The sequence below is a fragment of the Colius striatus genome, chromosome 13 (genome assembly GCF_028858725.1).
Source record: "Colius striatus isolate bColStr4 chromosome 13, bColStr4.1.hap1, whole genome shotgun sequence".
NCBI lineage: Eukaryota > Metazoa > Chordata > Aves > Coliiformes > Coliidae > Colius > Colius striatus.
Window position 1 is genome coordinate 22,593,563 of NC_084771.1, and position 14,124 is coordinate 22,607,686.

At 41.9% G+C, this 14,124-nt stretch overlaps 1 protein-coding gene across 10 annotated transcripts in view; it reads right to left on the reverse strand.

The window, feature by feature from the left end:
* Positions 1-14,124, reverse strand: part of IL1RAPL2 (interleukin 1 receptor accessory protein like 2) — a 390,373-nt gene that overhangs the window by 224,924 nt on the left and 151,325 nt on the right. The window lies entirely within an intron of this gene.

Sequence of the window (14,124 nt, forward strand, 5' to 3'; positions counted from 1 at the left end):
ACGGTCTCATTTCCAGCTCATACACCCAGTACAACCGTCATCATTACAATGATAAAAGCAGCCTCTGAAGATGCTTCTGTCTAGTGAAAGCCCTGTCAAAGAAGAAGTGTGAACAACCTCAGAAAGGAGCTAACATATGAAAAGGCCTAATTTTGTGGTCTAAAAACAAACATGAATGAGCTAGCAAAAGCACTTATCAAGTTGCATAGCTTTGAGCACACAACTGCTTGCTGGATTGAGCCACAACTCAACAAAACATTAACAGAACCTGAAATCAGGATTAGCCCATGGTCTGTCATCATCCCTTCCCAATTGCCCCATGCCATGCTGTATTTTCTTCCAGATGCTCCAGGTTCCCCTTAGAGAGTGTACTGGGTCTGCCCAAAGTCACAGGCTGGGGGATCTTGCGATGGACTGTATTCTGGGTAGCTCAAGTACTGTCAAAATCAGATCATTTCCAGTTTTACAAGGAGAGACACACAGTTTTCTAAATAGCTTGACCAGGCTCCAGCACTACCCTGAATTTGCAGTCTCCTTTCAGCCAGCTCTGAGTATGTAATGTCAGCTAGTATTTCACCCTCCCAAATGTGTATCACCATGAGTATCATCCAGGCACTGCACTGAACGTGAACCTTGTGCTCACAGTCAGCAAGACCAGGGAGGTCCGGAGTCAACCAACGAGTGTGTGCTGCTGTACCATCCTCAGCTAAAGGGGCTTCCTGACTTGTGAGCATGTCAGACTCCACCAAGTCTTTCTTTCTTGTACAATAACAGCAGCTCTCGAATCTTGGAAAACCAGGCTTTCTTGTGAGGTTACTAATAGCTGCTTTGTCAAACACAGAATCACAGCAGGGAGCTGCTGCACTTCAGCATCCCCATGGGAAGCAGATCACACGCACCTGAGCGAGAAGCCAGGGTCAAGACCTCAATGCCACATGCCCCTGAAAGGGAAAATGTCAAAAGATGCCAAGGGAACCTCTGAAATAAATTATTATAGGAATGAATAAAAATACAGAATATAAAGTCCAAACCTACCTACTTTTGTTCTAATTTGACTGCAAGTGTTTCTTGACAGAATGGGCTGCAAAGTCTATGAAAAATTGCAGAATTTGACCCATTTACAAACACATTGAGGCTTTTGAGCAACAATAAAACTGTGGATACATGAAAGGCAACAGTTTTACTCTTTAAAAATGAATCAGTACAGACATATGCAAATTCTCCTAGCCATTTTTGCAACAACTTGCCTCAGAAGTTACCTTGACAACCTTATTGTCTCTGATGTTACATAGCTGCCTGCTATAGGAAGGATGTCTCATCTTTGAATTGCTCACTTAGACTGGCTTGTTGAGGCCACATTCCCATTTAAGGCTTACAGAACATGCACCACTGTACTGAGGACACTGACAGTTATTTAAAGCTCTATCTCTGACAATGACCCAGCAGCATTTGTAATGAGTGCAATTAAAAAATAGGTTTCATTTGCAAAAAAACAAACACACACATTGGTCAAAGAAACAAATTCTTGTGGGACCAGCACATCTAACAAATTCTGCTTTCTCTTGGATTTATTTCCTGTGGTTGGATTCCCTTGTATTCCAGAAGGAGGAAGCTTGAATTAAATCTTTCTATGCAGCTGGTGCATCTATAACCTCCTTCCTTCCAAACTCCAGAAGTCAAATAAACAGCCTCCTCCCTACCAGCCATTCATACCTCTACTTGGTACTCATTTTCATAAAATTGTAATTGTCTAAAACACCTCTCATCAAACTGGGGCAATGGTTTATAAGTTATTTGGAACAGAGGAAGACAGAGCAGCAAGCACATGTGCATACACAGACAAGGTGATCACGTTATCCTCATTTCCTTAAGCAAGCATGCTAAATATAATCAAACCATCAAACTGAAAATATATGAGCTCACACTTTGTAGCTGAGGTGTTCTGCACAGTGGCAGGGACAGAAAACCAAGTCAAGGATATAAACCAAAATCAGGATGTCTCATGTGAAACACTGATGGAGGGCAAAAGTTTTTCAACCCCAAAGCACTCAGCAAGAACCTCTTAACAAGTGAAAAACACAGACACGCTCTGGACCCAAACCATTCAAGACCACAGGTTAGTCACCCATGCATTGGACACCACTGAAAACCCCTGTGATAAACCAATGCAGATGCTGGAGCAGATGCCTGGGGAGCTTGCAGCACTGTGCTAAAGTCCTATGGAGAACCTCCAACAGTCTAACTACTTACCTGCTACGAGCCTGGGAAAAACATGTTACCCCAAATCCCTGCCACAAACAGATCCTCTAGGACAGAAGAATTAAATTAGATACTTCAAATTAAGCTATGAATCAACCATCAAGATGAGGATAACTAAAGACTCCTGTCTCCTTTTTCTTTTAAGTTCTATTGTAGACAGTGCCTTTGGATGGAGGTTTCAGTGAAACGTATCCTTGGAGAGAGTGGCTTGGTGCATTTCATCATGGATATCTGGATCGAACCAGTAGATCTACTTGTGCAAAGTGATAAAGATTAGAGTGTGCTTTCCCTGTTCTAGAGGAAAACACAAGTAATCTACTTAAATGAAAATCAATTTTAAATGTTCCTTTATTACACTTTCTGGTCTGTGACGCTCCTTTCTTTCCAGGCTGTTACGTGAATGGAATGTAATTCTTGCACTGGCAATAGATTTTCCTTTGCAAAAGTAGTGAAGGTCTTAACTTTTTAATATAAATTGTTCCTCAAGAATCCTTAGCTGCTATTCAAGTAGTTTAATTCAAAGAGTTCTATCTCTCATTCAGAAAACTTTAACTGACACTAATCAGACCCAGCTATTTTTATTATTAATGTACAACAGTGCTAATGTGGTGTGACTGGAGTCTTTAGCTGGAGTATTAAGGGCTTCCTCTCCCCAAAGTGGTATTTATAATACAAAATTTAACATTTCTGCATAATCTACTTACGTGTGCTGCAACTGCTGAAGATTAGCTCCAGCATTTTATTCTCTTTTCTGATCCTCAGGACAGACATGCACATCCCGAAAACGAAGCAATGCATGATTGTGAGCTGCTGGGAGTCTGTTTTGGTGTGCTTGTCACAAGTGTATCATGCATTACACAGCAACATGCAGTTACACAGTCCCAAAACAGCTGACAATTTCCACACCACTTTACTCTTTGAAAGATCCAACAAGGATACCTGCACGTGGAAGGTATGATGCTCTTAAATCATACTGGCTTCACATCACCTCAGACAGGCTGGGCTGCACTAACATAGAATCTGGCCTCAGTCAATAATGGTTAAAGCATAGGTAGCCAGTCCAATAAGTAGATGCTTGCACAGAAGGTTGATGTATCAATACACTGAATTAATCTAGGTACTTATTTTATCAGTAACCAAAGTGTTACAAGTAGTAAACTTCAAACAGACAATATAAATTGTAGTCCATGCATATTCAAAAGCCTGCAGGGGTCCAGTCCCAAAACCAGTAACTTAGGTCATGGAATACCTGTATTTCACCTTAATTGGGAGTTGTTGCTTAAATATAACCAGGCTCCTACAGTATCACCCACTCTAATGAGAAATAGGACACTAAAATACAACTCCCTTCACTGTTTAATTTTGATTAGTCAAAGGCAAGAGGCAGGCAACGGAGCTCTTGTGTACAAAAAGTTCTGTAAACATCCATCACAAGTTGTTGCCCCCTTACAAGATGCACTGATGCCTCTTACTGTTTCTGATTCCTTTTTAGTAGAGGTCAGAGTCACTCATTTCAAAATGACAGTGAGCAACTCAGCCATCCTTCCTGTTCTGAGCCACAGTAAAGCCACAGTGAATCCTCTCTGCAGCTTTTGGAAATCAGATGAATTGAAAGACAAACAAGTGCATCACAGAAAAAGATCTTGGTTTCTGACATACGGCCTGACCTTAAGTGAACTACATCAAGACCCGTACTAAGAAAGTATTTGGAAAGCTCCTGGAAACTGTACTTTTTCAAGTCCCTGTGGCTAATGCGGCACTGCTGATGGAGAGCTTTCCTCACTGGGGCATTCCAAAAGAAACCACCATGCTGCAAAATCACCATTTCCTTTAGGAAAGGGGAAAACAAAACACAAATCCCACCACAGTAAGAGCTTTCTGGTAACACCAGAGCTAGAGTAGAAGCAGGGCCAGCCAGACATTTGGCTCATGCAGAGCCATGTGAGGCAGCTGAGAGACGTTGGGCAGCTACTGCTTCTCCTGTGCAGGAAAATGAAGATCCCAGTCCGCAGTTTCAACAATCTGTTCACATGCAGTAGATGAAGAAGCTTGCAAATTCATTTCCACTTTGCCTGAAACCATTTTTTGCCTAGAAAGCTTTCTGCCTTAGGCTTAAGGGCTTCTCTCCCCTCCCAACTAATTTCCAACTTTTTTTTTTACCCTTTTGTTCAGCTTTGAAATGTGTTTCATTAATGTAAAGTACCTGAGAAAAAGAGCTTCTGGCTAAAACTCAACAAGATTTCAAGTCACTGCATCAACATTGATAACTTAAAAGCAACAACTGTGTATCAGGTACAGGATAGAATATTTTGCTATGCAGCTAATATCATACCATTACCAAAAAGTTTAATCAAGTTTATAGGAAAAAATCTAATTAATTTAATCTAAATAGGTAAGATATTTCTAAAATAAAGAAGAACTCTGACTCGCCTTGCCAAGTGCCAGGCAACTGGCTGCAGCCAGGAGCTGGCATCATCAGCCAGGCTGGGGCTGGCAACTTCATTTGAAGTTGTGCTTTCCCTTCTATGAGCAGGTCACACTGGACAGCTTCTTCTAAAGTGGGGTGAAAGGGCAGGTGTGCTACATAACCACAAGCGGTTTTCTGAGTGCAATTCAGTGCTGGCTTATATTACCCTGGGATGGATGAAGGGTTTTGTCATTCCCAGCTGTGCCTCCCCTCCTCTGCCTTAGTCCCCATGTGACACTTGCTGAACTTGTGCAAACTATAGCCTGCTACAGTATGAAAAAAATGCAGGTTCCCCTACATTAACAAGTGACATGTCAGGAGCTGTAATTATAGTTACATTCCTGCCTTACACCTTATAAAGTTAAGGTGAACTACGGTCCAAACCCTGACCAGGCTCCGAAGCTCGTCTGCAGAGCATAGTGTGTAAATAGAGCATAGCATCTCATCTCACATCAACAAGCAGGTCTGAGGGACAAAACACTGGCTTTACAAGGAGAAAGCTTCCCATGCTAACAAGATACAGCATTTGAAACACTGATACTTTTTGATCATATACTTTGAGTATTACTTTTGGCTAATACAGCGTGACAGTCTCTAACATGATCGGTCTTTCATATCCTACTGGTGACAACTAACACTAATTCAATACGGTTCTTATGCAATGGAATGGGTGCAAAATTGTTCATATTGTAAAAGAGCAAAGTGCCTCCCATTAGACTTTGCAAGGACCAGATTCATGTTTATGAGTAATCTTCAAACATTTAGATAATACCTCCTCAAATAAATTAATATATACCTTGATCAACACACCTCTAGATTTGGAGGGGTTTTCTTCCTGCACCAGCTAAATAAATCAAGATCCTTTAATAACCCTTTTAAGGCAGCTTTATTCATTTCAAATTATTTTCATAATTCTTCCCAGTTCTTTTCAATACCAGAATGAGACATACTGCAGTAGCTGCTAGTACTGCATACAGCGAAAAAGCTGCCTCCCTGCTTGGTATTTCAGTGCTTACATATTCATGCCATTTCTCTTAACCACAGCTCTACATCTTGAGGTCACGTTTAATAGGTTCTCCAATGCCGGCTCTATGCCTTGTTCAGAGCTGCTGCTCTCCAGACACAGCTCTTCACTCAGTTAAGCAGAAGCTACATTATTATTCCTAGATGCATCACCTGATCTCCAAACTAGTTTAAAAGAAATGAATCCAGTTGACCATGTTGGCTGACCCCACATCAATCATGATTTACCACTCTGCCAACATCTAATCCTTCTCCAAACTTGAGCAGAAGAATTTTTTCTTTTACTCTCACTGAAAAACAAGAGTGACAATACAAGCCTAGATCTGTGGAGAATATCCCAGCTGACTGTTACTCCCCATTAACTTTTGGTCCATTTCGAGAAAAGCAAAATATTGGTACATTTTTTCATCTCTAAGTCATTTCACATAGCTTGTGATCTGAAACACAGTCCTCCATTAATCTACAGAATATATTTGAAAGAACTTTTAATTTGAACTTTGCAAATTAACCACAGAAAAGAATCCATCATGCAAGACATCACATTGGCAAAGATGTCACATTACATTTAATTTAGTGAATACACTGAAGCAAGGCTTCAGTATTTCAATGTGGTATCATCAGAGCAGGATCGCTTGTGAAGGTATTGATATAACATTATTAATCCTGTGAGCATACAGAGCACCAGATTAATAAGCACAAGTACGTGACACTTCATGTTTCTACCACTACCCAAACAATTATCTGGCATTGATATCTCATGCAGCTCAAAATAGCAATATTCATCCTATTCACAGAATCACAGAATCTTAAGGGTTGGAAGGGACCTCGAAAGATCATCCAAGTGCAACCCCCTGCCAGAGCAGGACCACCTAGAATAGGTCACACAGGAACTCATCCAGGTGGGTTTGAATGTCCCCAGAGAAGGAGATTCCATACCCCATCTGGGCAGCCCCTTCCAGTGCTCCCTTATCTCAACAGTGAAGAAATTTGTGTTTCTTTGGAACCTCTTGTGATCCAGCTTGCACCCACTGCCCCTTGTCCTATCATTGCCCATCACTGAGAACAGCCTGGCTCCATCCTCCTGACACCCACCCTTTATGTATTTGTAAAGATTAATGAGATCATCTCTCAACTTCCTCCAAGCTAAAGAGCCCCAGCTCCCTCAGCCTTTCATCACAAGGGAGATGCTCCACTCCCTTAATCATCTTGGTAGCCCTGTATTGAACTCTCTCCAGCAGCTCCCTGTATTTCTTGAACTGAAAACCCACCTAATACTGGTTATTCTCATAACTTGTTCACAGCCTGGCAAGACGACAAATACTAATTAGCAACGGGACTAAAGTTACTGCAGTAACAGGACCCTCCACTGCTGCAGATTACTAAATGTTATCTGATTTTTTTTTTAGCCTGAATAAGCCCTCACTGCATGAACAGAATCATTGTCTATAAATCAACTGGACAAAACTGACATTGACCGTAATGAGCTTTGGCTAAAATTCTGTGTTCATCTGCTTTAGCTCACAATAAAACTGAGAAACACAAAGAACTCTTATAGCTGTACATGTAACATCAAATTCGGATTTGAAGCCTCAAGTTCAACCGCTAAAGCTGACGTATGCCTCAGTGCTGGGGAGAGGAGAGTTGCTCATTATACAAACACTGACGAGCTCTTTTGGAAAAGATACTACTGATTTCTGCCACAGATGAAAACGAACAATGCCTTGATTATACATTTATTAGGAAAGCTGTGAATCACAGCTACACTCGCATTGTTCTTCGGGGAACAAAAATCACACATCTATTGTGTTTACTTAGGAAACATAAATCTCTGCCTGACAGCAGAGAAAGATCTTCCCTCTTACTTACCAGACCCCCCCAGTGCAGACAGCATAGCCAAGGACTGTATCTTCAAACATTTGTTGTAATTAGCCAAACATACTGTCAATGTTGGCCTGTCTTTACATATATATGTAGTTTCCATTCAAAAGTGTGACAGTCCGTGACTCACAATGGTTAGTCTTATACCAAAACTTACTTGTACACACCAATGCATTCATCTGAATTGATTTAAGTCTCCCTTGTACTTTCCCCCCCAGCAGACAGAGACTTCACATCTGTCTGCTCGCCTTGGCCTCGCAGGGCTGTGTATGCCATTTAAAAATTCTTCCAGTAACTTAATTGATCGTGAGCCATTGTAGAAGAACAACAGCCTCAGATGACTGACTGATCATGCAGAGGATGGCAGCCAGTAAAACAGAACTGCTCTTTTTCTTATGAAAGCACACAGAAGTGCCACGCAGGCACCATCCAGCTGTGCTAGATGTTTCCCAGCCAGCAAACTAGATGCATAACCATGCTCCTCTAGCAGGATGAGATGGAAACCTTCAGAATGGCCATTATGTGAGCATGGGAACAAGAAAAAGAGGTGCAGAGAATGAAATAAGACAGGAAAGCAGCACATACAGGTGATCTCATAAGTCTCCAATCCAGACATGACTCCATGTCCCCTGTTACTAGATAAAGGAAGTCCCACAGAAACTTCAGATGCTGACTTTTTCTAAACTAATCACAAAAAAACAAGTTACATATTTCTTTAGGAGATCCTTTCAATGACACATCTGGGGGCCATGCAGTGCCATGCTCTCATCTTCTTAGTCTTTTTGCTACCTTCTGCAAAGTTAATGTGAATAAGTTTTTAGGGTAAAAAGCCTCTTGTTTGTATGCCTGCTTGCCCACAGCATAACGGGTACAGTAAAAAAACTCAGCCAGTAAGACTACCCCTGATGGCCAAGGAAATGAAGGAAATAGAATGAACCAGTAGGGAAAAGACGCCTTAAAAACAGGCATTACGTGTAAAGGCCTACATTGGAGAAAGTTGAGACCATCTAGGCATGTCCCTTCACCACAAATTAATGTTAAAATATTGAATGTTCTGAAAAGCAATGAGAAGTTTTCACTCTTGAGTTGACTTAACTGAATGTAACAACACATTAGTCACTTGAACTCCCACTCTCAGAAATGTTTTTTTCACCCTCTGAGAAAAGGTAATGAGAGAAAGACCCATTTATTTCTGTGTTTGTGTCATTTTATTTGTCAGCTCTAAATAACTGGGTCATTCTGCGTATCTCTTGATATTCTTAAACATTTGATCTCTCTTCAAAGAAGGTTCCAGTGGCATCCTGGGATGAAGATGATCCTTCAATGGACATCTACACAGAGGCATGTTCACCTTCAGAAGCTGGTTCTTCTTCCCCTCTTCAGTGAGAAATGAAGTGGGAAACCTCAGGCACAATTAAAAGAGGACAGAGCACTATGGTATGCTGGATATGGATTACACCAGGTCAAGCAGCTAGAAAGAAGCATAGGTTGAAAGAAGCATGAACACATCCAGAACCTCTGGATGGTAGGGAGCTGCTCCTGGAAGCACAAAATAAAGCTTCTGGGGATAAACACACACGTGCTGTGACAAAGGCTCCAAGACAGATAGATCCAACAAAAGCAATAGCTTTCACATTTTGAGGTAATGTCTTTATGTTGTCTATTTTAGCAGATGGCTGCATTGCTGAGCCAAGCTGAAGGCAGTAAGCAAAGCCCACTTCTTCAGGCTTACCAAAAGTGAAGAACTAAGACGTGGAATTAAAGATCTAATTTCCCAAATCTTATGACTGTGGAAACATGAAATCATCCATGTGAATGGGTAAGAAAGGCCTTTTGCACCACTTCTAGAAGACCTATAATTTGCTTGACAAGAAGATCATGTCTTTAGTAATATGTGTTGAAACAAGTTGGGAGATGAGTAACTGAAATCAAGTCATCGTGTGTATTACTGACAGCTCAGAAACCATTACACAGAGTTCAGGCAGTTGTACCCTTTTACACTCCACAAGCAGCAAAGGTCAAACTGCACAGGTCCTGGGCCATCTCTGACTGAGCAATGGCTCACGGCAGAGCTGGTTTCAAGTACTAAACAAGGCTAATAGGAACTGAGGAGTCCATAATTTTCACACCTTGAAACTCTTCCTGTGTGCAAGAGCGTGCTCAATGGCATACAAGGCTCCGGTCCTCAACTCTCTTACGAAGCTGCGTTTTGAAGGTGTCTCAGCCAGCAAGCAAGTTTGTGCTGGGGTAAGAGAGCTCTGCATGAGGCCTTGTGGAAGAGGAAGCATCTTTGCACATAAGTGAGGAAGATCATAGTGAGCACTAAGGCTACAGAAGACCTCTTCTATGTTTGCAAACTGCCTTTAAGGGTTGATGTCTGTGGCAGGGCCACCTAGCAGCTAAAGGTAGTGAAGTGCCTCTCCTGAAACACTGCAGCCTCCAAAAAGTCCCTTTGCCATCTGTCTCTCCCCAAGCACTTACAGCAGATGTTAACAGAATAAAATATATTTACAATATATTTATTTATACACTATATTTACAAATACTTGCTTCACCTTTCTAAAACAACACCACCACTCTTTTGATCACCACCACTAAGATGATCATCTCAGCCTTTAAAGATCAATAAAATATTTCCTTAATACATTTTTCTGTGCATACTGCTTCATTTCCAAGAACTCCATGTGAATATTGATATTTGAACTATAGAGACATAACTTTATTTACTGTAGAAAAGTATATTAATACTGATTTATTTAAACACTTTACCAAAGTGGCAGTTCAATTTAATCAAATAGGGATGTAATTGGGTTATGTTTGATTTTAAACTTTGAAAACTCAACTCTGAGATTTATCAAGGGCTGAATTTAGCAAAGTTATCATCATTAAAAATTGATATTGTGTAGTGGGGCTACACTGGCTTCGCTGGCACATTGCCAAGCAGCAGACCTTTTAAAAGACTAATTGTCCACGCGTGCGTAATTCCCAAAGCACTCCGCACAGCGGGCCACCAGCTCACAAGCGCCGAGTCAAACAGTGCCAAAAGCACCAGGAGGAAAATACTCTTCTGTTTTTGAATGGGGGAAACACAGTGCTCCTTCACAGTACAAAACCTGCCCGTGTCCCAGACGTTAGAGTGATGCCAGCGAGCACTGTGCCCTCCCTTGCTCCTTCCAGCGCTTGCCCCAAAGGCTAGTTCCTTCCTGATGGGAGGAAATGAAAGGGGCAGCCAAATTCCTGCAGTGAAGTGCCTGCAGATTGCTGCAGGGAAAACCTGTGACTCCCAGCAGCTTGTCAAGTCCCTGGTGCATCTACCGGCTTTGATTGCTGTGGGATACAGCAAGGCAAGGGGTGCTCCAGCTGCCTCCCTCCAGGCGAATCTGCAGAGGTCAATCATTTATTCTAAGCTGTGTGTCTCAGGTCAACTGGAAAGGGTTAGGCAGAGCTCCTGCAAGCAGCCCCCGAGGCTGGCGTGCAGGGATGAGCCAGAAGCCAGGCAGACCTTCAGGTGCATCACCAGCCCCCAGTAGTGGGGTCCAACACCTCCAGCCACCCATGAGAATGGCCCCAGGAAAAGCAAAGCACAGCAAAGAGTCACAGTGCAGCTCAGGGTGACATCTCACCGGTGCCGACAGCCTCCCTACTGGAGGCTGCATGAGGATGGGGGCAGAACAGATGTGCCACCACCCACGTGCTCTCCAGAAAGCTTTGAAGCTCTGAGAAGAATAGGAGCGAAGTCCCACCACAGAAGGGTAAAAAGGGTAGATAAAATGGTTCCTGATAATTTAAAGGAAATACTTCTTTTTCAACCAACAGTACTGCTACTGAAATGTCTCTGTTTCTTTCCCTTTGATTTTCAGTATCCAAATCAGAAAACACTGACGAAATCACCTCAACACTATACTCTGGGTTTCATCACTACAGGTCCTCTTCCCTGTTGCCTTACAGCTCCAGGGCCACACCCCCCTCCAACAGATGTACTTTTGCTATGAGGTACCACACCTCAGTGGCCAGTAGCTACCCCAAGGAGCACATACTCATGTGTGAATGATCCATTATCTTCATCAGGGCCATGGGAGGCTTCCCCCCAGGCTTGCTGTCGGACATCAGGTCAGGATTTATCCTTATGTCTCCAAAGCAGCCAAGGAGATAGTTTGGGTCTACTCATCTGACAATCTCACACGTAGCACTGAAGACTTCATATTATCAGCCTTCCTCTTTGCCTCTCCAAGATACACTCCAGGGGTGAGGATTAAATAATAACCCTCCAGTCCGAGACTCGTGGGCACAGCATGGTGCAGAATCCGTGGTACAAACACAAGAAGCTGCCAAATTTAAATAAAGAAAAGCTCTTCCCAGGGAAGACTGATACAGATGCACTCACACTTAATTATTTTTAAAATCTTTTCTCAAGAGTGTAGGAACAAGAAAGCAATGACAGCTGGAGAAAAACCACTGCATCTAAACATTCAAAATTATCTTCTGCGAGGAAATCTGTCCCATTGAACTGAATTCTTCACAGTTAAAAAAAAAAAATATCTTGACAGAAGCAACCAAAATAGAAGATATCTAAAAAAGCTCAAACCCTTCTGACAGCCTGTCAAATTGTTCTTCACCAATAAATGTTCAGATTATTTGGTCTGTACAGAGGTAAGTTCCTACACCTATGTGGAATACACATTTTAAGTGATACACTATCCAAAAATACTTTTTCTCCCAAATGTCAACATTTCCTGTAAGTGAAAACCTTTGAAAAACATTAGTAAGGACACGTGGAAATTAAGAAATGCCTACTGTCTCAGCTGAAGCTGAGTATGAGATTTCACAATGTCAATTCAAAATGAAACACTTCCTCTCAATCATCCCCTTGAAGGGAGGTGCTGTGTTCACACCGCAGCCCTGCAAGCAAATTCCCCCCATGGGCACCCAGTTGGCTGCTCACAGACAGCTCTGGTAAGAGGTCTGGTGAAGTCACTACCTGAAGCTACTTGGGCAGTCCTGAATCAAGCTTTGTGGTGCTCAGCCACGCTGCAAGAGGAGCGTGCCGCTGACCAGCAGGTCCACCTTGCTCAGGGCACTTGGTCTTCCAGGGACCAGGGGTGGGTGGGACTGACTGACCTGTTCCTCCTAATTTCAGAAATAAGTAGCCTGGGACCCCTTGAAGTGGGAGCTGAATTCAGAGAGTACCATATTTAACAGATTTGGACAGATCTATCCTCCATTAACTTCGTCAATGACTTTTCAGCTCCTCTATACATTTGGTCTTCATAACACACATTGGCAACAACACAATTTAATTTCATGCCTTGTCTAAAGCATACAGCTTTTATTTAATTTAAATCTGTTATTCCCATCCTCATCAAATGCCTTCTAGGCTTTGTATCATGCTGCATGATAAATATTTCTCTCCAGTCACCTTTTCAAGCCAGTTATTCCTAATATTAGAGTTCCTAGATCTAGACCAATAACACAAATAATATTTACAATTTTTTATCGTATGAACTACAAGCTCATGACAGTGAAGCTAATGAGGATTTTGCTTGAGGAACAACTAGATTTCTTGGCAGAATCAATTTTGCCTTACTGAAACTTAATTTTAATGAAAAAGCCACACAGACCCTGGGGAGGTTGTCAGATTGTGACCTGAAGTCCATGATTTGTGCCTACCTTTAATTAAAACTAATTAGCTTTCCTCTTGCAATATGGGTTCCACACCCTACCTTCTTACAAGCTGCCTCTGCTATCTAAGGGTAGTGCAATTTTCATGAATAACTGATACCACAAAACAACTATTCACATGCAAATGGTGACAGCAAGACAAACATGCAAAATACTTGATTGAAAATGTGCTCAACCGAGTCTGTCAAATAGCTGAAGCCAAAAGTTTAAGATTATTGAAGAGTTTTTTGTAAATCTCATGTGGAACTTATAATGAATTTTCCTACGTTTAGGGAATGCACTTCTCTTATTAACACTATCCCTAAGATTATCCAGAAACATTGGTCTCCCACCTGATTCTAACCTAGCAATATGATCCTTCCCCAGGCCCTTTGCATTGTATTACCCTAAAGAAATCAGGGTATTTGCACTGTATTACCCTAATGAAAGCATAAGGGGTAAGTCAGGGCTTTGCACGCTCCCTCTGCATCAAGGTGAATTTCAGCACAGCTGATTATCCTGACAGTTCACATCTAAGACGTGTTATTGACCTCAGTCATGCTCATCTCCCCACAGGAACTGTGGCCATTAATACAGGAACTAAAAGAAAGAAGAAAAAAATACTTGAAAATCATGTTTCATCTTGTAAACACAAATGGATTTCAGGAGCTTTTAAAGGGTGGAACTGTTAAAGATCAGTTCTAACAGCTTCAAACGATCCACCATAATGCATTTCATAAAAACCTTTCAAGATCTTTTAAAGCTTCCTCCTCTTCCATTGTTACACCCCATTGCTCTGAGAGCTCTGGAAGCTCAGTAGGTGGAACTTTGTCATAAGG